The sequence below is a fragment of the Phragmites australis genome, chromosome 10 (assembly GCF_958298935.1).
Source record: "Phragmites australis chromosome 10, lpPhrAust1.1, whole genome shotgun sequence".
Lineage (NCBI taxonomy): Eukaryota > Viridiplantae > Streptophyta > Magnoliopsida > Poales > Poaceae > Phragmites > Phragmites australis.
Genome location: NC_084930.1, coordinates 25,385,274 through 25,409,939, shown reverse-complemented (window position 1 = coordinate 25,409,939; position 24,666 = coordinate 25,385,274). Strand labels below are relative to the sequence as shown.

Below are 24,666 nucleotides of genomic sequence, written 5' to 3'. Positions count from 1 at the left end.
GCTGAGTCGGAAATCTGGGACAAATTAGGAAGGAGTACGCAGTAACCAGAGACGATGAGATCGCCACTAGTCCACCCGGTTCTCCTCAGTTAGCCTAAATATCCATCGGTCATCAGAAAAACTAGCTATCGCCTTCGAAAGGGATGAAGAAGTATGGTTTGGAGGCACGAAAGAACGCACGCATGTGACCACCCCTTCGAAAGGTCCTCTCGTATTGCGATACGGAGGGAGACATGACCATTCCCGAAGACCCACGTTATATTATTAAACATCTAGTACATCCATGGGATACAAACTAAAACAACCATACAGAAATTGCCACGAAGAAGATAGATCCCAACGGAGCAAAACAAGGGAGAAAGAGTACAAGGTGACTAAGCTTAGCTGTGACATGGGTATATCATGGTGCCACCAAGTACGCCATTCCGGTGACCACCTTCACCTCCTACGGGTCCCGGCAGGGGCCACGCATGAGACAGCGCATGCGCCTCATCTGTGGCCAACCATTGCGGAAGCTGATACAGTAGCTGGCTCCCGAGCTGCCAGAGGACGCTGAGGAGTCCAAGGAGGTCACCGGTGAGGCCTTCTCACTCACCTTCTCGGCCTCTACCTGCTTCACCACCGGCCCCATTGACGCTGGCTCACTCTCCCTTAATAGGAGATCCCAGTCAATCTCCTCGTTGTCATCGGAGATATTGATGGTCTCGACAGGCACGCCCTTCCCGGCCAAAGGTCGGGCTCGAGCAACAGACAACCGCCTCCCCTGCAGGGGAGGAAGCTATTTCGCCTCCGACGCCTCTACCAACGACCGAAATAGCCCGGCTCCCGAAGGAGCCATAGAGATCATCGATGTCTCCGAGGAGGATGAGGAGGAAGACGATGCCATACTCAAGTCAACGATAACTGTTTGCTCATGGGTCGTGGAGGGTCCAACCGGGTAACCCCGGCTTTATACCCAAGCCACGCAGCCACGTAGGTCCGAAAGATGAAGCTGGACGAACGTCACCGTGTCCTCCCATTAAGACTCCTAGGGGAGGGGGGGCGTGGCCCTATTCGGTTTCCCTCCAACACGTGGCAGCACTCCACGACGAAATGCCTCGTTTTCTTGCGCAGACGTCCCGTTACATTAATGACCCAAACCTCTTTTGGCACGTGACAGGATCGTGGGCACAAGACCCTAGTGACCCCTCGCATTATCCAATCAGAACGCAATAGTGGCACATCTTGTCCCGCTAGGCGAATGTATAGGGTTCTCCAAACCTACACGAAACCTCTACTCTAGCGACTTCGAAGGACAGAGAATCAGTATTAGGCATCCTTGATATGACACCAGGCTGGGGTTGATTTTTCCTCTGCATCCTCTCCCCCATCCGAAACATCAAGGCCCGAGAATGAGGGGATACTGTTGGGGGAAAATAAGCTAGCCTGAGGATAATGGTTGAAGATTATTATCCAGGTCCCCCCGGACCCTTGATCTCCAGATCCTCAGCTAAAGGCTAAACCTCCGAAGTCATCAGATCCCTTCACGATACCTCTTCGTACCTGTGAAGCCTTCCCTTGGCTTAACTGGCTCGACCTCCCGAAGGCTCAGCCTCCTGAAACCTTGGTCCCCCAAAGCCTCAGCCTCCCGAAGCCCCGGTCTTCCGGAGTCTTGCTTCCTGAAGCGTTCACCTCTCGGATCCATGCCTCCTGAGGCCACCGCCTTGAGATGATCGGGCCACCTTCCCGAAGGTAGCAAGGTGAGTCTGCAGTCCCTGGGAAGAACTACAGAAAGGGGAGCGCCAATCGTGCTTTGCCTGCCAAGAAGTGACTGGCATTAAAGGCCTAGGCTGATGGGTGCCACTCTGACACCCTGGCGTAATGGAGGCTATCCTGACACCCCTGACAGTGCGGTGCTGGGCCGCAATTGGCGACCAGCTCGCTGCACTCCAGGGGGCAGGCACCACGATAGTTACCATGATGGATATTTATCTCCCCGATAGGATAGAAAGTAGTTATCCGGGATAAGGCCTAGTAATTCGGTCGGGTCTCAGATATTTGTACATTATGATAACTTGTACGCCAAGCTACACATGACCCTATAAATAGGGGGCCATTGTCATCTGGGAAAAGGAGAGAGACAAGGCAAACAAAAAACAGTGGCAACGGACACAGAACATGCATCACAGCAAACCTGCGATTCTCCCCCCAGATCGATCCATTTTTCCTATCATCAATATACTCGTGGTATTCCTTCCTCTCAAACTTCGTCTCCAAGCTTGAGTCTCCTCCTTAGAAGAAACTCTCGCCGTATTTTCTGGGGCAAGACGAACTCTTACTCCAACAGGTAGAAAGAAAAAAATATTCCTGAGAACTGTTCCTTGTATTGTTTATCTTTGTCTAATGATAAAAATATACCACTGCTCTTCGATACATTTGATTATTTCTCTGAGAACTGCTCCACTCATATGTAGCAGTTTCACTTGTTTGTATTTCTGTCCTGCGAACACCTGTTTTTCTCTCCGAATGTACAAATACTACTACAGAATAGGCTATTATTGCTGGTCTAAAATTGGCATCACTATCGGTTGTAGAACTGGAAGTGAAATAGCGGCCGTGATAATCATGGATTATCATAGCCAACTTATGAACCGGTAGTGATAATCCATCCATATGTGAAAAAATACTCTATCACAAACTCTTCAGTATGAGGATCTGCGTAAGTTTGATATCAAAGTTAGACATAGATCCTATATTGAAATGTTCACGGTAGAGTATTTTACATCTCAAACTTAGATAAATAGGAATGGATGTTGCAAAACTGTTGTACCTGGAGCTCTTTTGCTTGGGATCTAGGCTTGTAGTATTGCACCATACATCAAAGAGCTCTTGGTAGAGCCACTTTGTGCCATCCATTTTAATCTTGTACTATCCGAGTGACAATAGTACATCTACATGAATAGCAAAAATACAATCATCTTGAAGCAAATGTATTTTCTGTCACTCATTTATATCTGCATATTATCACAATCTAGCTACTCAACTTGCCACTCATTTAGTTGGGGAGACGGGGTGACAGGCTCAGGAGATAGGGAGATAGGGTAACGGGCTCGGGAGTCAACAAGGCAGCAAGGTCAGCGATGACCATGGAGGACGTGGAAGCCAGGCCCAAGGGGTAGATGCAGTTATAGTGGTGACAATGACCATCGCACCACTTCGACATCCACTACCCCTCGGGTCAGGCTCAGTAGATGGCAGTCACGAGGTGGCTTGAGGAAACGAGGGTGATGGCGAGGTGGCTAGGGATCGAGAGAAGGCAACGAACTTGGAATACGTGGAAGCTGAGCACAAGGGGTAGAGGTGGCAATAGTGGCGACGGTGACCATCGCACCATTTCAACCGCCACTACCCCGTGGGAGTGTCTTCTAGAGATTGGGAGCGAAGTGATATGCGACGCGGCTGAGGGAAACAAGATCATGATTTATAGAAATATTATCACTACCGGTTTGGAATACGAACTGACAAAGATAATAATTAGGATTGTCGGTTCTAATTTGCTCAATTATTGCTCCTTTGGTGAGTGTATGAACCGGTAGTGATAATCCTGATCACTGTCGGTTTGGAATACGAGCCGGTAGAGATAAGTTGTATCACTGTTGGTTCGTATTGTCTCAATTATTGCTCTGTCGGTGAGCTTTTGAACCGGCAATGATAGTTAATATCACTACCGATTCTAGCTATGAACTGGCATTGATGTAATTATCATTGTCTGTTCTTAAGGTCTCACGGTTAGATCTACTGGTTTAGCTTATGAAACATCAGTGAAAGAGAAGCCGCAATGACCCTTTCTGTAGTAGTGAAAGTGACAAAGTTATTATTAGCTATAACTATTTTGGTTGAATTATAGTGCTAGATTAAAATCAAAAAGGTTAAATCGAACCCTGTAATGTGATGAGAAATATTGCTGTTACTTTAGTATCTGAGGTTGACTTCTATTGGATGTTGTTTGGCATGGAAAATGATGTGTTGTTTATCTATTTGGTAGAGTGTGACAATATCTACATATTAATTATGACGATGAATATAGGATAGTTATCATATCTAAACACCCCAGGGTTCTCCACAATTCTCGGGGCATATCTCAATCTCCAGAAGAGGGATCCCCGGATGAAAGGAAGGTTTATATCTAAGAACAGGAAGATGGAGTCTACAGGACATACGACACCCCTATATATACATGAAGTCAGGGGACCCTGCAGAGGACACGCCCAAATAGAGAGACAAAAAGCCTAAACAAGACAAGACAAGCGACACGAAGTCATTAGAAGCCAACAGAAGCTAAGGAGACGTCATTGAGTAGGTTTAGATCCATCTAGGCTAGCTACAGCCCCTTGTAACAGGATCATATCAATATAAGACAAATAGGATGTAGGGTTATTATCCTCTAGGAGATCCGAATCTGTCCAAAAAACCATGTGTGTTCCCCTCGTGATTCGTTACTCAAAGCATCCCCTAATTCTTCAACAAGTTCGTTAGATCGGTAGTTCACCAATCGTTTGCAGCTGGCGCCATTCGTAGGGATCATGACAGTAGGTGTTGAAGAGTCTACATAGAACATGCCATCGACTTCACCCAAGAGAACCGGTTTCTCAGATGAGGGGTTCTACGATAACTTTACCCCTCTTCCTGGTTAGCCGTTGATCGATCGGGTGAATTTTGATGATGAACTTTTTAGCAATGATTCTAGCGATGAGGTAAGTCCCTTTATGGATTAATGCGCCAAGGATTACAATATTGAGTTCGAACCACTTGGCTGCCAAGACAGTTGTGAATGCCCTATTCACCACAAGCTGGGATCTTCCCTCACAATTTCTGACAATACGGATTGTCGAGACACCTATCCAGAGCAATCCGATGAAAAATCCATGATAAATCTACCATCAAGCTGGTTACGCAAGCCTTCCACAGTATAGTACTCGAATCCTTGGCCACTCCTATTGGCCAGATATCACTCTCCGTTACCTTCAGGAAGCATGGCAACTTCTGGATGGAAAAGATTCTTTTCGACGTGGTCAACTTTGAGACGACATACAACACCATCTTGGAAATACCTACTCTTGTCAAGTTCATGGTAGCCACACATTACACTTACCAATGCGTGAGGATCTCGGAACCCGAAGGGGTCACCTCTATCTGGGGTTGTCAGGTCTCCATTGTGACAAGCGGGGTCTTGATATGACATCTCAACACCAACCACACAAGGAACCTAAGAACTCAAAGATTAAGGTGAACAAGAAGCCTCATTCGTAACCGTGACCACATCACCGTGAGACACAAACCTAGAAACCTAGGGGTTGGGTTCCATGACTAGTTCAGAACCCAGGTAACAGCGCATACGCTACCCCCGAAGTAATAAGGGTCATTACTTATCGGCTTAATCTAGTCTGTGTCATTTAGATTTAAGATTTTAGGTCTACAATAGCTCTTGGGTCATCAATATGCTCTATAAGTCCAAGTGTAAGTACTAAGAGTACTTTCATAATAATAAAGATCATATTGCTTAAGAAGTTAATTGAGTTATTTTCCTGCCTTATTTGTCTTTTTGTGCATCCTCATGACTGATAATGGAATAAGCCGCTTCTCTGGTTCCTCATCCCAAGCACACACCCGGGGCGGTGAAAAGTTTTTCTCGACCCAAAGGAAATATGAGCTCTTTTATCTTTATTGTATTTTCTACTTAAACTGTCTACCTAAAAAATTCTTCTGAGCAGACAGTCGGGGGCTTAACAAGTACTAGGTGCTGGAAACTGAAGGCAACATGGCGTACATTCTGAAAGCAGATTCCAACGAGAAGGGAAGGATCGTTACATTATGGAAATGCTCCTTATCGCATTTCACGAGTGACCGGGGGTATGACGCCTCCCGCTCAAGTGAACTTAAGGCTGGTCAAAATAAGCGCTCCAACTAGTGATTAACATGTCCCAAACTAATTGAAGGAATAAGTCAGTAAGGAGATCATGATATGATGTCGAATGCATCTAGCATGAAGTATTCCTATCAAATGCAAAAAGGTCTAAATTCCTACAAGTCTAACAAATCTACCAAGTTATTTATTACAGACTGCAAAGAAAAATTTTAAGGCAGGGGACCAACTCCAAAAGTTTTATGTGTAAGTACTAAGAGTAAGTTTACACTAGTAAATGTTCATATTTCCCGTAAGGTCGCTGAATCTCTTTGCATTCATCTGGCATCCGTAAGATGGGTATACCAGCGATAAACCTTAATCCGGGTACCTTTACCTATCATGTGCACCCAAATAGGCCAGGATAAGGTCACATAGGAACCGACTTAAGGAAACAAGAGTTTCTACGACCAAAGGGGAAGTATGAGCATTCAATTCTTCTTTCTTACCCCGATCAGCTAATTCATAATGGCTGGTCGACTGTTTTTTATCTTTGACTGTGTATCTAAGTTTTATTCCCAGATAAGCAATCAAAGCTAGATGAGTACTATATACCAAGAGCTAACAAAAACATATTCTGCTTGTTCCAAAGTGACTTCCTTCGTGTGAGGATGATGTTCACTACAACAAATCTGCTATTCCGTGACCATATGTTTTCATCATTGATTATTGAATATTTGTCGTGGCATGAAATTTATGACGGTTGTATTGCAAAAATTGTTTGTCACCTTTCTTGCATCTCTAATCAAATTTAGTGATGAATTAAAGATTTTTCATCATACAATATGACGATATTGTATCGTCATTACTGTTATGACATTATGCATCATCATTGTTAAAACAAAAAACGTCAAAAGTTAGAGGCTGCAGTACTATCACGTGGATAGCAATCGTCATAAATTCTACAACCTAGTGACACGGATCTGATGTGGCAAAATGTTGTGATGAATTATGGATCTGACGTGGCAAAATATTGTGACGGGTTATGGATCTAACATGGCAAAATATTGTGACGAATTTTGTCATCATGATTTAGTGAAAGGCCCATGTGATTATTGAGTTTATGTTCATTGCCGAGCCCAAGTAATGTGAGCTCAGCCCATTTTGAGGCCCAATTTGGTTTTGACCGAACCCATTTGGATGCCCAATTCGGTTTTTTGCTAAACCCATTTTGAGGCACAAAATGCTATCACTGGACTATCCGGTGAATGCAATCTTTAGAAACCCTAGACTTCAAGCTTTGTTCTCGCCGAATAAATCGTTGTGAAAAAAATGCTAGTGCTGGAGTTTTATGTTTACGCCATACAATTACTGAGGGAAATCCTTCTTAACATAGGATGTTCCTATGACCTACCAAAGTTTTGCTCTTTGTCCGATGTTCACAATCTTAAGCTGCAACTGATCTCCTCCATCTTCTATGCATGGGATGATGTAGTGATAACATTGGAGTATTCGTCGGACTAAAAGTCAGAGCGTAAACTCTAATTTGAACACATCGGATGATCCTGCATTTAAAACAAGCTATCACCGGACTATCTGGTGTTCACATTAATTTTAAACCAAGACAAATTTGAGTGTCAGCACTAGTTTATAAGCCCTAATTCCATAGTTCATACGATTTACAAGCTTAGCTCCCACAGACCAAAATACAATAGTAATGTTCACAAACCCTAGATAGAATGAAACAACCACAAGTTCATAGAATATACTATCTCCCAGGTCTCAAAATCATGGAAAAAGAAACCACCACAGTTCACCAACAGTTGGAGCTACATCAACCTGATAAGCAGAACCCAGAAATTTTAGTGAGTACATGGACCTAACCCTGACTGAAGCTTAGCAGTTAACGAAGGAGGGCATTAGTTTCTTGAGCTATCTTCTTCAAACTATCAATCTCTTCTGACTAGTTTTTCATTGTTGTTTCTAATTCTTATGCCTGCTTCTTCAAGGTATCCAACTCTTGCTGCTGAGCATTAATTTGTTGTCAAAGTTCTGCTGCTCCTTGTTGCTCAGTCTCAAGTTCAGCCTGAAGCTCTTCTGCCCACAAAGAAACGCCACCTCTGGAGCTTTTCTTGGAGGCCGACTGAATGCCCACATTTTGAAGAAATGTACTCGATTGCAAAACTTGAGAAACAACTTCAATAGCAGACTTTTGTTCATGTCCATCTTGTACTAGTTCAACCATGATTTCTTCCATATCAGCCTAGCAATAGAAGGATTACAACTTAGACTTCCATCTTGTACTCTGATTTTTCAAGTGTACTTCATATAGAAAAGGGGGGAAAAAGAAACAAGGACTTACAATAGCTTTCTTTACTGGCTCACTAAAACCAATATTCTTACTGCAATAGTAGCCCTTGAAAAGATCAATCGCGGTGGGCTCCACATCTTTATATTTGTCTTGCTTCTAAAATGACGTGCAAACAATTTCAAACTATTAGCTTGGAACATGATCAGGATTTCATAAGTAGAGATTGCAAGCATCATTTTTTTTTTAGTTTCTTACCATGACATGGGCATGTGCAATATAGCACCGAGAGCCCGTCCGCTGCTGAAATGAAACATTCTCATGATTCAGTTGGTTTTTGATACACTTGTCCTGCAGATGATACATTTGTGTAAGATAGACTAACAAAAATACTAAATACTAAAAAAATACTCCAAGGATTCCACTTTCATGAAAATACAGTATAACATTTAGAAGCAACAATGCCATATATGCATGTGACATCCCAAGAATGTCCAAACTTGATTAAGTAGAAAGTTTGCAATTTAGTATCAAACATCTTTCTTAACAATTAATCCATATGTTTCGATTCATGCTAAATTCAAGTGTTCTGAAAAAATGATTTTTTGGTTGCAAATTTTTTATCTAACTGACAAACAACATTTGTAACATAGGAAGAATCCAAATTTGAAACTTAGTTGAACAAGACTCATACCTTGTGCTTTGAGCTTGACCACATCTCCACTAGTTCTCTCCATTGGGCGTCAGCCATACACTTCATAGGTGATGTGGTTCTCACTTCATTTGTTGGTACACCAATGAGTTTTTTCAGCTTGTACCTCATATGTCGTTGTTTACCCTTTAGCATATCAGCACATGCATTTCTCACTGCCTTACCATTGGTCTCTATGGTAAATTGGCCCTAGTAAAGAGCATGAACATCAGGAAAAGAGAATGAACTTACCATTGGCAAAGGATACAATGAACTTTGACAGAACAAGTAGACTTCACTTTTGGCCAAGAGTTGATATACTTACAACAACTTTGCCAATGTAGTTTGTAAGATGAGACTCATTCTTCTTGTACTCCTTCTAGTGTGGAAGGATTGGTATATGCTGCCTAAGTATGATCCCACCCTTTGATACAAGCTTTACAGCTTGCATAGATGCCTCCAGCCATCGCTTCCCTTCAAAAATATGGATTGCAATCTTACTGCTTAACCCTTTGCTTATCCTATCAAGATCTTTCCCCATTCTTCTAACCCTTTTCCCTTGTTGTGTACTGGCAGTTCGTGCACCTAAAAAAATTGCATTCACAGAGTTAGTGTAAATCATTTAGTTGCTATTTGCAATAGTATAAAGAATATTTGCCTTGCACAAAGGAGATACAATCACTTGCCTTCATCGCTCATCTAGATCTGGTCCTCATGTTGGGTTGGATAATTAGCATATACCAATGCATCGTGTGTAGCAGTAGACTAGCTTAGGGTGGGCACTTCTTGTGGATCTGGACTCGTACCATGGAAAACTTCCCCAGTTGAAGTCAATTCCCTTGTCTTCTACCTAGTGACTCTATCTTGTTGCTTAGGTACCACCATTCCCTTTGATGCTCTTGCTCCTCCAACAGACGTGCTGCCAATCTACTTGGAACTCTTATTTGGTATATCCTTAGAAACCCGTGAGGCCTCAATAGGCAGAATACAACAAGAGTTCGATCCAAATTAAACAAATTGCATAATCAAAGCTAATGAGAAATAACACTGCAACAGTGATAGCACAAACTTGCACATGCAAAGAAGAATTAATACCTTAATAACTTCCTCTTGTTCAGAGTCCTCATTCTCTTGAGGGTCATACAAAGAACTTGAATCTTCAGGACCACTACCCTTGCTCTTTCGAAATGTATTGTTAATTATTGATGCTAATGCGGTGACATAAAATCTTTGCAACACTTGATTGTTCCTCATCATAGTTTGAGCCCTCATTTTTTAATATTCGGTAAGTGCAGCTTCTATATATTCGTAGAAACAAATAAGTGTAAGATTGTTTGTTTGAAATACAATTTCAAGTTAATATAGCACTACTATATGTGTGTGCATACAAGCTCTATTTGCATTTCAGTAGTATGAAGAATTTTAGATGCATAATCATCATTGTTTCAGTATTTAGAAGAGAAAGGTGCAATTGCAGTTAATAATGATTTACACAGTAACTAATGTAAGCAACAATATTGATATACATTATTTAAGATAGAACATGCTAATTGGAGATGGTTCTGGCCTAATGGGCTGCTTGGCTGGTGGCCTCTTCGATGGGTCAAACAAATAAGCTACAAACATATGAATTCAGCATTCTTCAACATGTGAATGGCCAAATCGAGCAAGCAAACAAGATTAAAAAGCAAGAACAAAAACCAACGGCCCCAGTCTTTCATCAACCTACAACCTGCCAAATTGTGTTGAATTGGTGGCACCTTCTGCCCTGGTGCCATCGGGGTCTTGGGAGGGAGAAGGATTGGTCGTCGGTGGTCGTTGGGAGGGAGAAGGGGATGGGGTAGGGAATGACGAGGGGAAGATTGGGGATGGTGACGAGGGGAAGATTGGGGACGAGGCAAGGAATGGCGAGGGGAATATTTATATTTTGCCGGCCCTCAGTTGTTTACCAAAACACCCTTGTTGTGGTGTGGCACGTCCAGGGAAGATTTTGGGAAGGCAGGCACAAAATAGACATTTCACATATCATTTGGGTGGTTGTCTAGCAGGGTGGCTTTTGGTGCATGAAATTTTGTAAAGCCAAACGTATGCAAAATAGAATTTTGGCTGGGTGGCTTCTGGCGGGGTGGCTTTTCGTAGGCAGAGAGCGAAGCAAAATGTGAGGGGGGCCAATTTGCCGAATGTGACGCTATGCAATTGTAAATAGGGATGAAAATGGAACAGGAAAATCTTGTCCTGTCCCGATGTCGTATCCCATTTTTTCCAATCCGTTATAATTTATTCTATTCCTATCTATCCCGTTATTCTTTTCGTCCGGCTAAGAAAATGTGAAACTGAAAACGGTTAGGGAGTTTTCCTGATCATTCCCATCCGTTTTCATCCCTAGCGGACAATCTGGTATTGTCATTATTTTGTGCAATATATTTAGATTATGTGCATTTGTCCGGTGTTTGTTTTTCAAAATCAGTGGAATGTTCGTATGTATTTTTTGCTGCTGTGAGGGCCACCACTATTGACCATTAGTATCTAGTGAAACATGTTCTCTGATCTTTCATCCCTAAAGGAAACTTCTCTATTGTTGTCCATGAAAATAGAGATATATTTGTGAATTACAAGATTGGGTTTAATCGTCATCGTCTATTGAACAAGGGATAATGTTTTGGGCTCAAGAATACTATCTGGTTCAAGATGATAAATGAGATAGTTAGAATGGAACCAGACCCAGACAGCAGTGAGGTGTTTCTTGATGACAACTCTTTTGCGATGGTACTGCTAAAACACAAGAAGGATAGTGATGACGGATCGTCCTTGAAGGCGGTGAAGAAGCCTAAGAAGTAGGGTAGCTGGTGATAATGGTGATGATGGATCCATTGTTCAATTAGTGTAATCGTAGAACTACTTTTGTCTTTGTATATAACTGATGCGTGTTAACTTGTGAACTACCTTGTGTTTGTATATAGCTTACGTATGCGTGTGAACTACTTTTGTGTTTGTAAATAAACTGTATGAATGTATTATCATTATCTTCTAATTGCTTTGGTTATCTTCTAATTGTATGCATGTATCGAGAGCGATTGAGATAACCGTAGTACCAGAAATTGTTAACTTGGGGGGGGGGGGGGTTATCGGACACGGTTCTTAGGTACAATCATTTTTCATATTGAACTTATCAGAGACGGCTCCATAGTGGAACTATGTCCAATAATTCTCTATAAGAAATGACTCTATCTAGGAACCATGTTCGATAATATCCTATCTGAAATGGTTCCGCACCCATTTCTATTAATTCTATTACCATAAAGGCTACAACGGAAACATTAGCAAAACCATGGCGGTTGAGGTTTTATAAACCATTTCAGATGACTCATTCTATAGTAGTGGTCATAGGTTAGAGAGGGTGGCAAGGTGGACCCCCCCCCCCCGGTGGTCGTAATTGGCGCAGGACGGTGAGAGGCGACAGGGCAGCGCGGATGAATGGCGGCGTATGGGTGCTCGAATGAAATGTGGAATGACCGGTCAAGATGGTCAAACGATATGACATGTGGGGCACGAAAAACACTAACACCGGAAGGTTTGCTGATAGCATCAGAGAAAACACCGGACAAAGAGTGAGAGAGCTTAGGGAATAGTGCTCAAATGAGACGATGAACACCGAAAAATAGGGTGTAAGCACCAGACAAATTGCCGGATAAAGGCATTGCAAACTGGGTTCTACGCACTCAACCTTACCAAAATTGACACCAAGCTGGTGGACCATTGACTCAGACATAGGAACAACACCATCCCCTAGGTGCCTAAGGTCACTGAACAAACCCATAGCTATTGCATGGCAATCAAAGAAAAAGATGAGTTTCTATTTCAGCTTCATTTGTGATGGATTATAAATAGCCAACAGATGTACTATGATGTTACTACAACAAACTGATGAAGCTCCACCAGAACATAAAACAACCATTGTACTTAGGATACATACTGCACACATATTGACATGTAACACTCATGTCAAATCCCTAAATAATTTTAATATTCAACTCAGGTACAGATGGAAACCTAACCTATCATCTGTGACAGAAATCTATATTGGGATTAGATCACCCCGTACACTATAGGACTGAGATCAAAGATAATGTGTTTGATCATTCCACAAACAAATAGATTGTGATAAACTTAGTAGCATGAACACAATCATGGAAATGAGTAAGAATGTGAGACATCATAAACAGCTACCAAAAGCACAAAGTATTCTACACAAATATCAATTCAATGCACAATTTATGATGTGGTTAAGAAATAGGTACTACACGTTCAAAAGGTTTATCACTTAAAGGCTATTTTAACAACAAGAAACATCAACAAAGTTCCCTGTTAAAGTTGACAACCACAATCAGTGCACAAATATGTAATTCCATCTTGTGTCAAAGGAATGAAGCACCTAGAAATGTAGCATTAGCATTGAACATCTCTATGGTATAAGATCAGGCAATGCCACAGCAGCGTATAATACCAGGAAAGAATATTTCACATCTTTAAAGTACAAACAGACATTTTCTACTTTCTTTAATAACTATGGGGGTTGACTAGGGTTCATTTAGCTATTTCTTCATTGTGCCATTAGAATCATATTAAATGATAGAATGAGAACATGTGAATCACAACAATTTTTGCAATTCAAGAACAATATGCATGTGAAAAATCAAGCATAGAAACATTCATACAAAAGCTAGTCCACTCCAAATTGCCTTATAAAAAAGTGGTTAATAAAAATAATCAATTCTAAACTCATTGAAATCGGACTGAAATCAGGCAAAGGCACATGTATTCATTTTAGGTCCAAAGAATGTCTAATTGCTAATTACTTGTCACCTCCATAAAACCTAACACTTGCTAATTACTCGGCACCTCCAATTCAAGAATCAGCAATGAAAATGCACGTGGCCCTAGAACATTTGGTATCAAAGGAAGGAAGGGAGGAGCGGGTGGCATACCTCGACAGAGATGGGAGCGAGCCAAGCTTGACAGCGGCACAGGCAGGCGAGGGGTCCTCCTCCACGGTCGACGACAACCTCAGGGATGATGAAGACGGGGATGGGGATGACGGTGACGACGACGATAGTGACGGGGATGGGGATGAAGGCGTGGAGTGGAGGGATTGAGGGACTAAGATAGGGTGGCGTGGAGTGGAGGGCGCGGAGGGGCGAAGGAGGCGACAGCATGGAGGGGCGTGGAATGGAGGGTGTTGACGGGCGGAGGAGGTGACGTGGAGCAGCAGTGCATATGAGACAAGGAGGTGGCGGTGTGGAGGAGCATGGAGTGGAGGGCGCGAAGGGGCAGAGGAGGTGGCATGGAGTGGCAATGCGCAGAGTGGAGGAGACGGGGGTGGCGCAGAAAATGTAGGGTTCCTGCGCCCTCAAGAGCATTGATGCCACCGTACGACACCATAATGGTGTAGGACACGTGCGTTGGGATGCCTGGCCTCCCATGGAAAACCGCAACAGTCACTACAAAACCCCAAGCGATGTGTGACTATTCACACCCTAAAAGTGGCCCAGTATGCCGCATATAAATAAGGAACTTACCATTGTCATCCTCAACACAACTCAAAACTCAGCCAACATTGCCACCTAGCCAACAACGTTGATAACTCAGCGAAACCACAAAGTGGCAGTCATGGAGTGGGCAGACCTCCCTTGGCCGGCCCTTCATGCAATCACTGATTGCTTCGATGAGCCGAGGGACTTCGTGTCCTTTAGGGTGACTTGCTCTAGGTGGCACAACAACGTATGTCACGAAGAGCACACGTAATTTGCCCCATGGATCCTTCGAACTGATGAAGTCCACAAGTCGAGTGAAGTATCATTTTACTCACTGATCGAGGAGCAAGCGTTCATCATACTGATCCCCTCCTTCGTAGGTTGTAGAATGCAAGTCAAGACCTTCGAGGGAAGCTATCTGATAGGGTTCGACTGCAATAGGGATTCTGCTAGCATCATAAACCTGCTAATAGGACATGTGCTTAGGCTACCTCCGCTGCCAGAGTGGACCCACTACCTCAACCTGATGGGTTTCTTCATACGCTTGAAGCTAGGAGATGACACAAAAAAAGTCATCGTCATCTACACATACAGCAACCGCCACATCACGTACGGAGAGCGAGTTGAGTAAGCATCATGATGGCCAGTCGGTATCGCGAGCGGTTGGACATCGGAGCCTGCGTAGGAGCTGTGGTCACAGATATGGCCCGAGGGGGAAGACGCTTCATAGATGATTCAAGTGAGAGGTCATGTAATCCTCCTCCGAAGCACCATGCTCGGGGCTCCGTCGCCAGATAGTGTCCAGTGGATGTCACTCCCAGAGGCACCATATAGCTTCCAAGGCAACTGTTGGGATCTAAGTCACCAGATAACAGGGAAGGCCTTCAGTTAAGAGGGAAAGCCAAAGGCTTCAAAGTGCGACACGTATCCTAGGGTGAAATAATCTTAATTCATCCGCCACCTCAGTTATAGTGCTAGCCTATTTATAGCCCGTACCCAATGACTCCATGCTAGAATTTACAGTTTTATCCCCCCAACTGCCACATTCCTGGCATATTCGGGGGCATTATGGTACCATCAAGTACATATGCACATTTACAACTATACCCTAAGCGGCTACACGGGCTTCAACGCCCTCCGGGCACTTTCGACCAGCCTCGGTGCTACACCCCGAGTCACCCTTCGGTCTCCATCCTAAGGTTTGACAGAGTCTTCGCCTATGTTGATCCCTGGTGCCACGGGTCAACCTTCGGGCACCGACCGAAAGCCTGCCAGAGCCTTCGCCTATGCTGATTGTTGGCACCGTGGATCAACCTTCGACCTCTGACCGAAGGCCCGCCAGAGCCTTCGCCTACACTTCCTGAAACACAACTGCAATATTCATCAGTGCTCAGCCACCGGCGGACTTTGACTCGCCATCCGAAGGGGTACGGGAGATCACCCCCAACAGTAGTCCCCCTACAAGTAAGGTTCATCTTCGAAGGGTCGAGCCTGTAAATCGGATGATATAGCTCAACGCCGTCCCCTTTGGCCCGTCGAAGGCCCCCGGGGGCTAGTTTAACCTTTTAGCAGACAGCCCCCTCATGTTGTTCATTATTATTATTATTATTATTATTATTATTATTATTATTATTATTATTATTATTATTATTTCGTGTTGGTATGACCATTCTGCCCCCACACAACAATCAGCTCGATGACGTTAAATGTCTTCGCATCATGCCAAACTGTCTTTTATGGTTACGGTTCAACGTCCGACACGTCTCATTTTAACCGCCGCTACCCCTTGTTTTTACCGCTATAAATATGATCCACGCGGTGGCTCGATTTTTATCACTTGAACTCGCTAAAGCCGCAACTCTCGTTCGAAAGGCAAGGCAAACCGTCCGAAGACCTATCGGATTGGACAATCTAAGGTTGACGACGAGGTCCTGGTTGGACTGGTAAGAGAAGGTTTGATTAGTGATGTCTCGAAGGTTAGGCTCCCGGGGAGCCGCGAGACTCCGGAGCCCGAAGATGACGAAGCCATCATCTTCATCGATTACTTCCGAGCGGGGCTTCGCTTTCCTTGCAATGAGATGGTGCCAAAAGTTTTGAAATTGTTTGAAGTCTACCTGCACCAGCTAACGCCAAACGCCATTGTTCGGCTCGGCCTTTTCGCCTGGGCGGCCCATTCTGAAGGAGCGAAGGCATTAGCCAGGGCCTTCATCGTAGCCCAAAGGCTTCATCACCAGCCAAAACCGGTCTTGGCATGAAGCATGCAAAGTGAAGCCCACTATGGTTGCTTGAACTTTACTTATCGCGCTGGCCTGGCCACGCCAGCCGTGGTGTACAAAAATAAATGGCCGAAGGACTGGACGCAGTGGTGGTTCTACCACAAGGTGGACCGAGAAGAGTTTCTTGTGTCCAAGTGCAAAGAAGTGAAGGGGAACCGCGCCCCCGATGTACAGCTGAAGGCCTCTCAAAGGCCGGCACTTGAGGTCTTCGCCAAGTGCGCGAAGAATCTAACAACGTGGATCTCATAGAAGAGTTTGTGGCATCTAGGGTATGGCCCCTCAGCCGGGACTGGACCATCCCGGAATTCGGTGACAAAGGGCCGGAGGGGCTCTGCCACCCTCATCCTATTTTCTGAGGTTTCACATGTATTATCTTTTAGCACATTCCTAAATGCAGCTTGGCTGTTATTTGCTTACACTACTTGCTTTATGGCAAACCTAATGGTAGCCGAAGTGGAGGCTAAGGCCATGCTGCTGCTCAGGAAATTTACCCAGGGCGAAGCCCAACTATGCGCTGACCAAGGGCTTGGCCGGTGGCTCAACCGGATTTTCAAGTTACGAGATCTTTCCTATAAAGACAGACCGAAGGTGACCGTGCCCTTACCGAGTCAAGGCGGAGAGGGCTCCCCGACCGTCGATATCGGCGGAGAACCTGCCGCTGGCAGCCAGAGGAAGTGGAGAAACACAAACCCTTTGTCGCAAGGGGGCAAAAAGAAGAAAGCACTTGCCCTACGGAAGAGACCATGCAAAGTGGCCTTCGACGACCTTTGCAAGGAATTGACTCCCGAGGGCTCACTGGCCATTCGAGCTATGCCCCTTCAACAAGAGCCTCCAAAGGGCACACAGGATCCTCGTTCCTCTTCACTAAAGTCATCCTTTTGTGCACACGTGGAACTTCCCACGCTAATTCTCAGTGATGACGACGACGAGCATTCGGATCCGCATGTGACTGCTGAGCCAGCGGTGGGGGAAACTGATGCCGAAAGAGCAGAGAATGTTGAGGATGTAGCTAACTCATCATCTTCCTCTTCGTCTTCGAGTTCCTCCTCTAAAGACAAGTCGTCCGACGGCCACAGAGCCACAGAGACCAAGGAGGAGACTTCTTCGCCGCCCATGCCTTGCCATGGCGGAAAGGGGCTTATGAGTCACAGTGGCTTACTCGATGCGAAGGCTATTGACGCCGAAGCCTTCAAGATTTCATCGTTTGAGCCAAGCTCGGGGGAGGTCAATAATGCGAAGAAGATATTTAGCACCTTTGTTCTACCCGAGCTTGAGATTTCTCTCGCGTGAAAGCCCACTACTGAGCTCATCGACACCTTCAATGTGGCAATTGCAAAGGTATCTATATATATTTTATTATATTTATTTATTTATTATTGTCCTGCATCATTTCCTCAGTTATTCGTTCTCATACCCACGCGCTATCGTAGGCTATGCTTATTTCGCGCGCTCAGCACAAGCAAGAGGAGCATTTCGAGGCCCACGCAAAAAATGCAGAGGTGCAAAGGGATATGTTTCAGGTTCAGGCGGAGAAGGCCGAAGCCCAAAAATAGGAGTTCGCACGACGAACGAGGGAGGCTGATTTGCGCTTGCAGAAGCTTGAAAAAGAAGTGAGCTCCCTTCGCTTAGGCAAACAGAGCACAGAGGAAGAGGTCACCTATCTTCGGTAGAACCTAATGGCGTCCGAAGCTCAGGTTTCGGAGCTGCAAGCCCTCTGCACCACCGAAAAAGCTAAAATGTAGCGGCTACACGAAGAGCTGGACGAGGCGAAGGCCCTATTTGAGGACGCCCTCATTGTGCTTGGAGAACTGAAGCCAAAGGCCATTGCAGCCTGCAAAGCCATTAGCAATACCTTTGATGGAATCGGTGCTTCGGCCATGCCTCCAACACTTGACCTTGTCAAGCTGGGTGGACTTGTTGGATGGATTAGCGAAACCAGCGGCAGCCTTTTGCCTACGGCTGAGTTGTATAGTGACTTCTGCGCCATGGTCTCAGCCAGGAGTTTAGTCCAGTCAATTGAGATGACTGGCTGTGACCATCACATTGCGCTTCATAAACCCATCTTCTGCTACCCATCGGACATGTCAACTTCGGCCGTGTCGAGGGCATCAAAGGCCACTGCGCGGTCATTCACTACCAATTACTGGTGTAAACACGGTCGCAAGCTCGCCCTCCGGGAGGTGGAAACAATCGTCAGCGAGTACGTGTTTTTGTTGTTTTTTAAAACATCGGGATTTCTGCCGTCTGCGCATTCATTGAACCCTTAGACTAAAGCGACAACCACGGCGGCCGAAGAACCTGAGAAGGTGTGAAGAAAGCACGAAGAGTCGTGTTGGGTTTTGAACATTTGATTATCGACTGAAATATTCTGCAATATATACAATGTTATTTGAACATTTCCCTTTTTGCTGTTTTTCTTTTTCTTTTTTTGTTTCCGAAGGTATCTTGTGCCTTCGGCATGGGGTATGCACTCGTAGCCCCCTACTTTCGAGATATTCCCCGCCTTCTGAGGTCGAGGACTTTTCTTATTTTTTATTTTTTTTGGGGTATGTTTCTCCTTCGGTGCGGGGGCGGGCACTCTTAGCCCCGAACATTTAGCCGAGAGGTGCGATGCCTTTTGAGGTCGAGCAACACTTCGGCTTTTACTTCCGAAGGTATGTTTCTCCTTCAGTGCGGGGGCAGGCACTCTTAGCCCCTGACTTTTAGCCGAGAGGTGCGCCTCCTTCTTTGAGATCGAGCAGCACTTCGGCTTTTTTTTTCCGAATGTATGTTTTTCCTTCGGTGCAAGGGCAGGCACTCTTAGCCCCTGACTTTTAGCCGAAAAGTGCGCTGCCTTCTTTGAGGTCGAGCAGCACATCGGTTTTTTTCTTCCGAAGATATGTTTCTCCTTCGGTGCGGGGGTAGGCACTCTTAGCCAGAAGGGAATTCCTCCGATAGGCCCTACCAAAGCACGTACGACAACGGTGAGGCGGCACGGCGAAGCGAGGTCGCATGGCAGAGGGCCGACCTTCGTCGAGCTTGAGCCAAATGGTCATGGGCATTGGCATCCATGGAGTGTGGGGAGGCTCTTTGTGGCCTCGGCTTGGTTAGGGATGGCTTAGAGCGGTCGATTGACAGTGAGGCGACTCATGATGGCCATGAAGGTCGGCAGATGGAGAAATGGCCGGTGCGACTCGGTGGGCTATAGATCCAGGATGATGTAGGGTCAAGGGGATACGCCAAGGGGTGAGGAGGATGTGGGAGAGAGGGATTGGATGATGACTCACCGTGGAGGACTAATTTTGTGGCAGCGCACGTGGTCTTTTGGCGGAGGTGGAGAAGAAAGGCCGCGGCGTGGTAGCTTCCCGTGAGGAGAGGGAAAATGGATGGCGAGGCTTTAGGGGCTCCTGACGATCTCCTCTGTAGTAGGTCAACGGTGGAAGAGCCTTGGAAGGTGGTGGCGAGCTCGGTCGGTGGAGAGGATGTGGGCGAGCACCTTGAGCGTGCAGAGGGAGTCGGCGTCAGCGGCAACTGGAACACAGCTCGACCGGACAGCAACGCGACACAAGGCGGTGTCAGGAATGACGTGGCATAGGCCTTCGAATGGACACGCTCGGTAGCAGCCGCAGGAACACGCACAACAGAGCTTGGCCACCGGGCGGCGGTACCACCTCGGCGCAGCACAAGGCTCGGCCACCGGGCTACTACCCGACCATAGGGCGGTGGTAGGCCGGCCGTGCTATATCCTCTAGGGCGGGCGGTAGCGCATCTTGAGAAGGGTGATAGCGGCTCACGCTCAGGGTAGCGATGGCTCTCAGGCAAGGGGTGGCAGCGACTCTGAGGTAGGGCAGAGCTGGAGAGATGGCAATGGGGAACGAGACGAGAGGGGGCACGTGGTGAGCCGGGGACATCCAGTGTAATTTACAAAAATTTCTCTCACTTAAATCACAGGATAAAGTATTTTAATAGTTAGAGTGTGTTTTGACAAATAACTATATTTTAATAGTGTCTGACAGCATACATTAATAAAATCATATCCTGTGATAACAACCACATTTTAGCTGTGTCTTGTAGCAAATTTTGCCATTCTTTTATTAGGTAAAGTACGTTACTGCTTAAAATTCGTTTCAGAAAAGTTACTACTTAAAACAACTCAAGATGCCCACCAACATGGCATTTTGGTCATGTAATACCTACTTTATTTTTTTCCTTTTTCTTTTGCTGAGACTTGACCCGTTGACCGTGACCATGGAGAATCAAATTTGGCAAGCTGCAAGCTTGCATAATGCGCATAGAATCAGAAAAGCACATCCACGAATTTGAGTGCGCGGACAAATTATTCTATGCTTCGCTTCCAACCCTAGAATTTCTTTTTGGCACCACAGAGACGTCAGAGAGAACAGCAGCAGTTGAAAGACTGCACATGGTGAGACTACAGAGAGAGGGAGGAATGGAAGAGGAGACAGTGACGAGGAAAAGCAGGTGAACCAACTTGCGAACAGAGATATGCGCGCACGGTTCTCGAGCCTCCGATGCAACCAAGGGATTCCAATGCGTGGCCAAACCTGTGGAATGTTTATATTCTGTGCTCTTGGGATGAGCCATGCATGCGTGCCTATGTGCGCTCTTCCAGAGAATTACTATAAATAAACTCTTCAGGACTTTTAGATATAATATCGTCTTTGATATATATATATATATTACTATTTTAACTAAAATATATTTATATAATCTATTAAGTTTGCGATGTTATGAAAGTATTTTTAAGACAAATCCCTATATATAATTTTCATGTTTTGAAACTAAGTATATTAAAAGTTATTGATGGTCAAAGTTGTAAAATTTTAACCAGATCTTGTTTAAAATATTATCTATTTGTGACCGAATGGAATAGTAGCTTAGTTTGGGCAAGAGCTGCGTGTGGTTAACATGCCATTCTACATGAACAACAAGACAAATTACAGTTGTCATTTTTGTAGTTCGAACATAATGCTATTCCTTTGCTACCACTTAAGCTTTCTGTTAAAGCTTTTTAAGTGAACTGGATGGTCATGCATAAGACTTGAGGCCTAGCTGGTTAGAGGCAAACACTGGGACAGTTTACCACAACTCATATGAGCAAATTTGGTCAAATCAAGCTAGCCCTCTGGTTCATCAATTATCGTCATGACTTTGGCGCGCTAAACCTTTTTTTAAGTTGGAACTCCAAGCGCCGTAGGCACATGTGGTTGTGAGAGATGTCCTTAGATAGCCCAAGTTGTGGTGAAGTATTACTATACAACACATAGAGTTCAGCAAGAAAGTTTGGTAACACTAGGCACTCAACCTACATACCAAATAAGCTAGCTCTTTTTTCTTTTGCATTGAGTTTTTTTTCAATGGCAAATAAAATAGCTCTTGATACAACGCCGGAACCAATATTACAAACGGAGCATAAGTTAATGTTGGATGCAAAGTGGGTTGGGTGAGGTGAAAGAACGATATACCTGGATCTAGTGCGAAGCAACTGCTAGGATGTGCAACCAAGCATTCTCTTGTTGACAAGATTTGATATCTAGTGGTTATTTTAGTGATGATCGATTTAATGGGATATTGTTGGATCTAATCGAATATATGGGAGTGACCAAATTGAGCAGATGGTCTCCAAACATGATCAGTGACTACAACCAGTGACCACAATCAGTGATCACGATCAGTGACCATGACCAGCGACCATCGACCACGGTGATCTTCGAACACAATGAATTTCAACAGTTGGTATCCGAACAGATGAAAGAACTGGTCAGATTCAAGCGCATCGATGCATCGAGCAATGGGTCTGTAAGCAAGTAGTCAGACCGAGAAGGTAGTACATTAGCAGATGTTCAGATTGAGTATGTAGTTGAATCCAAGAAGACCAAACTGCAATAACGTATATTCTGTAGATATATGGAAATTTATGTAGTTGAATAGGAAAGATATGTTAGTTATAAAAAATTTAGAGACCAAAAAGCATAGTTAAATTATATATGTAAGTCTTATTTGGTTTGAATTAGCAATTCTGATCTTGTACGGCTAAGACTTGTCGCCCTTTAAATATGAAAGGGTCATGGTCAATTAAAATCATTATCCAATCGATCAAACACAATTTACATTACCTTTCGTTTTGCCTAGTTCCTATAGTAACATTCTCTTTTTCAATCTATACTGCTATATGTTCTTGATATCGATGATAAAGGACAAGTCATTGGGCATCTGCGCTCTAACAGAATCCCTCCTGAGCATGAGTGATATCGACGAAGGTTCGATAACACAGCGCCACGACTAATATTACTTATCGAATATGGCACCCGAGTTACTCGATATTTAATATGACTGTCTTTTCGTGTCAACCCATCATGTAAAGATAGAGCAATACCGATTGCCTTGATTCCTTTATGTGGTGTGTGTACGTGTCTATATATATATATATATATATATATATATATATATATATATATATATATATATATATATATATATATATATATATATATATATATAATAGACACGTATGCGCTCGTTACATATATGCAACCGAAGACGGCAGTGAAGCGCGAGTCAAAAAGATAAGGGCGCTGGACTCGTGCAGTAGGCCGGCGAAGGAATAGGAGGAGGCCGGTAAAAGCGTTCGTCTAACACATCCCACAATGAGCTCTCGACACACTTGATTGATCAATGTACCGCATGTCTCAACCTACGGCTGTTTTAGAATGGGGGATTTTTGTTGCGCGAATATTGAATTTCTCGTACAACAGAAATGATAACAGCTTGTTTCAAAGTTGCCATTTCTTTTTTCCATATCAGAGAAGACCGCGTTGCTCTCCACCAGACGATCTCCATCCACAACGCGAGCACGTAGGGTGGCAAAACTTCTCTCGTGTCTCCGTGTCGTCTCAGGTGAGGGCCACTGGTTGCCATCATGCATGCCTCCTCATCGATCCTCATGCCAAAGACACTTTTGCTCCTCCTCTTTTTTACTGGCTTTGGCCCCTCCCTCCCCATGGAATTCCGACACACTTCCCAAGCCAGTGCCCAACTGCCCCTACCTTTGGCAATTCTTTTGTTCCAGAGAATCCCACAAAGGTAGCTTTGATGCAAAAACATTTGTAGTACGTCGCGTCTTCCAATAAAGCTGTGGCTACTTTATGGGCCGAATGACAGAATGTTTTTCTTTCTTTCCAGTTTTTGGGTTTGAATTTTTATCTAGACTATTTGTCTGGGAACAGATCAAAATAGTAAAAAAAGCTGTGGTGAGTAGGGCTTGGAGCCATAAGCATTTTGAAGTTGATCTACAAAGAGAGTTGGCCCAAATTTAGAGTGGTTTTGGTGACGTGTTGCTGACCGGCGATGTGTGGCTCAATGTTGAGACAAAATTTGAAATTTAAAAATTAGCAAATTAGTTCAAGAAATTCTAGGAAACTCTCACTTTCACTGTGGAATATTCATAACCCAGATAAATATGGTACGACCGACAGAAAGAATTGTTGACGAATGAAAAAAGTATTCATAAGCTAAAACCATTTTTGTGGCCCGACTAAATTTTCTTTGATTCTCTCTAAACCAAATCTTTCTAGGATCTAAATACCCCAATGTGCAACCAAGAATTTTTTTAGAGTTTTTTAAGCCATTTACTATTTTTAAATAGTCATTTTTTTTCAACACCAGACCACATGGTCACGTCACCCAAAACCACTCTAAAATTTGGGCCAAGGTGATAGTTCAGGGTTGAATTGTGTTTGGTTCTTGAAGTTCATGGTTGCTTTGCAGACTCACGAAAGTTCAAGTTATAAAATAGACTTCACACAATATTATATCGAAGCCTTACCGGTAAGGTTGGAAACATTTTCCCTAGTGTAGTATATTTGCCCCTGTGTACATTTTTTCACCCAAAAAAATACAGATGTAAGAGGTTAATAACTTTGGTGAGTTTCTGTAGGTATTTTTCTTTATCTTTTGGTATTATGTTTTATAGACTTGTT

General features: G+C 44.2%; 1 pseudogene; it reads right to left on the bottom strand.

The window, feature by feature from the left end:
- Positions 1-7,760: 7,760 nt before the first annotated feature.
- On the bottom strand, positions 7,761-9,572 carry LOC133930183 (uncharacterized; annotated as a pseudogene).
- Positions 9,573-24,666: the final 15,094 nt, after the last annotated feature.